This window comes from Gossypium arboreum, chromosome 6, assembly GCF_025698485.1.
Source record: "Gossypium arboreum isolate Shixiya-1 chromosome 6, ASM2569848v2, whole genome shotgun sequence".
In the NCBI taxonomy this organism is placed as follows: domain Eukaryota; kingdom Viridiplantae; phylum Streptophyta; class Magnoliopsida; order Malvales; family Malvaceae; genus Gossypium; species Gossypium arboreum.
In genome coordinates, this window is record NC_069075.1 from 46901845 (window position 1) to 46905157 (window position 3313).

Sequence of the window (3313 nt, forward strand, 5' to 3'; positions counted from 1 at the left end):
GTGTTTTGTTTTAATATAGTAATGGATCCTAAAGGAACTGCGGCTGATGATGCTGTTAGTAATGCGCCGGCTCCCGCACAAGGGACCGCGCCTGTGGAAAGTAGACCTGAGACATTGAGACAGGGAGATGAGGCTCGGGATGCCTTTCTCCAAATGATGAACAATTGGTATACTGAATTTATTCGAGCAAATCCAAATGCTCAACCTCCTCCACCCCCTCCTATACCTCAGGCGATTCCTGTAACTGCTCAAGGCATAGATTTGGTAAGAATGAACAAGCCTCCGGTTGACAAGATTCGAAAACAAGGGGCCGAAGAGTTTAGAGCAAAGGTCGATGATGATCCTGAGAAAGCGGAATTACGGCTTGAAAATTCTACCCGTGTATTTGATGAGCTCTCATGTACACCCGAGGAATGCTTAAAGTGTCCTGTATCACTTTTGAGAGATTCGGCTTACCACTGGTGGAAGACTTTGGTTGCAGTGGTGCCAAAAGAAAAAGTTACTTGGGATTTCTTCCAGAAGAATTTAGAAAGAAATACATAAGTCGTGATTTATTGATCAAAACGGAAGGAGTTCCTTGAATTGAAGCGGGGAAAATGTCTCAGAGCAGTATGAACGCAATTTGTAAGACTCAAGAAGTATGCCTGTGAATGTGTGTCCACCGAGGCCATTATGTGTAGAAGATTTGAAGATGGGCTGAATGAGGACATTAAAGTGCTTGTAGGAATTTTGGAGTTGAAAGAATTTGTAGTATTGGTTGATCGAGCTCTTAAAGTCAAGAATTGAACAAAGAAAGAAGAAAAGTCGCTATTGAGGCCCGAGATGTCAGAAAAAGACAGATAAGCAAGCCATTTCAATCTCAACCAAAGAGGTCCAAAGAGACAAACCCTCGAATGACAGTTTCAATTGGGGATTCACACAGAGATCGTGGTAGAGCATATTCGGGGTCTAAAGCTCAAGCTACTTCGGTGGCAAGTGTGGGTAATGTGCGACCTAGAAAGCCCGAGTGTCAGCAATGTGGCAGGCAACATTATGGTGAGTGTTGGGGGACCGAGCGAGCTTGTTTCAGGTGCGGTTCTTGCGAGCATTTTATTAGAGATTGTCCGGAGAAAGTTAAAGAAGAAAGATTTCAGAGTGCTAGACAGAATACCACCGCTAGTAGAGGTAGACCACCGAGAAATACTGGAGGTGGGACTAGTAGTAAAACGGTGATGAAAGATTTAACGGCAAGATCAGAAGCTAGAGCACCTGCTAGAGCTTATGCTATACGTGCCCGAGAAGATGCATCATCTCCCGATGTTATTATGGTACATTTTCTCTATGATACTATTGTTATTGCATTGATTGATCCCGGTCCACTCATTCCTATATTTGCATGAATTTAGTATCCAATAAAAGTTGCTGTTGAATTTATTGAGTTTACGATTAAAGTGTCGAACCCTTAGGCCAATATGTGCTAGTTGACAAGGTTTGCAAGAATTGCCCATTAATGATTCAAGGTCACTGCTTTCCGCCAACTTGATGTCATTACCATTTGGTGAGTTTGACGTTATCTTGGGAATGGACTGGTTAACATTGTATGATGCTAAGGTAGATTGTAAACAAAAGACACTAGAGTTGAAATGTGAAAATGGAGAAATTCTGTGGGTTGAAACAGATGAATCAAATAAATTGCCTATGGTGATTTCGCACATGTCTGCACAGAAATACATGAGAAAAGGGTGTGAAGCTTATCTGGCTTATGTAATGAATATTGAGTTGCCTCAACTGAAATTTGAATCAGCTCGATAGTCTGTAAGTTTCCGGATGTATTTCCGAGGAATTGCCCGGTTGCCTCCGAACGAGAGATAGATTTTGCCATTGATTTGTTGCTGCATCTGCACCGATCTCGATTACTCCATATAGAATGGCTCATCGAATTAAAAGAATTGAAGGCTCGATTGCAGGAGTTAACAAACAAGGGATTTGTGAGACCGAGTTTCTCTCCTGGGTGCTCTGTATTATTCAGAAGAAGAAGGATGGTTCAATGAGACTTTACATTGATTACCGTCACTTAATAAGGTGACTATAAAGAACAAGTACCGTTGTCGAGGATTGATGATCTATTCGATCGCTTAAAGGGGCCACAAGTGTTTTCAAAGATTAATTTGAGGTCCGGTTACTACCAAATGAGAGTTAAGGAGTCGATGTGCGAAAACCGCCTTTAGGACAAGGTATGGACATTATGAGTTTCTTGTGATGCCTTTCGGCTTAACAAATGCTCCAGCTATATTTATGGACTTAATGAATCGGATCTTCCGACCATATTTGGATAAGTTTGTAGTAGTGTTTATAGATGACATTTTAATTTATTCTCGAGATGAGTCTGAACATGTCGAACACTTGAGAACTATATTGCAGATCTTGAGAGAAAAGAAACTGTTTGCCAAGTTTAGTAAAAGTGAGTTCTGGCTTCGTGAAGTCGGATTTTTGGGGCATATAGTCTCAGGTGATGGTATTCGGTGGATCCAAGCAAGATTTCTGCGATCGTTGATTGGAAACCACCCAAGAATGTATCCAAGGTTAGAAGCTTTTAGGCTTAGCCGGTATTATAGACGTTTTGTTGAAGGATTTTCGATGATTGCCTCTCCTATGACTAAGTTGTTGCAAAAGAATGTTAAGTTTGAATGGATGATAAATGTCAACAAAGTTTTGAAAAATTGAAAGCACGATTGATGAAGCACCAATTTTAGTACAGCCCGAGTCGGAAAGGAGTTCAGAATTTATAGTGATGCATCATTGATGTGCCTTGGATGTTTGTTGATGCAAGAGGGTAAAGTGGTAGCTTATGCTTCGAGACAGTTAAAACGCATGAGAAGAACTATCCTACACATGATTTGGAACCGGCATTGTTGTTTTTGCCTTGAAGATTTGGCGACATTATTTGTACGGTGAAAATGCCGAATTTTTACCGATCACAAAAGTTTGAAGTACTTGATGAATCAAAGGATCTGAATCTGCGACAATAAGATGGCTTGAATTATTAAAGGATTATGATTTAGTGATTGATTATCATCCGGAAAAGCAAATGTAGTTCTTGACGCCTTGAGCGTAAAATTTCTTTTTACTTTGAGAGCCATGAACACGGGTTAGCATTGTCGATGATGGGTCAATCTTAGCAGAGATGAGAGCTAAACCGTTATTTCTCCAGCTTGATTTGTGATGCTCAAAAGAATGATAGTGAGTTGCGGATCATGAGAACTCAATGCTAATCAAAGTTACGACTCAGTTTTCGAGTTGGATCGATGACTGTTTGATGTTTCGAGACAGATAT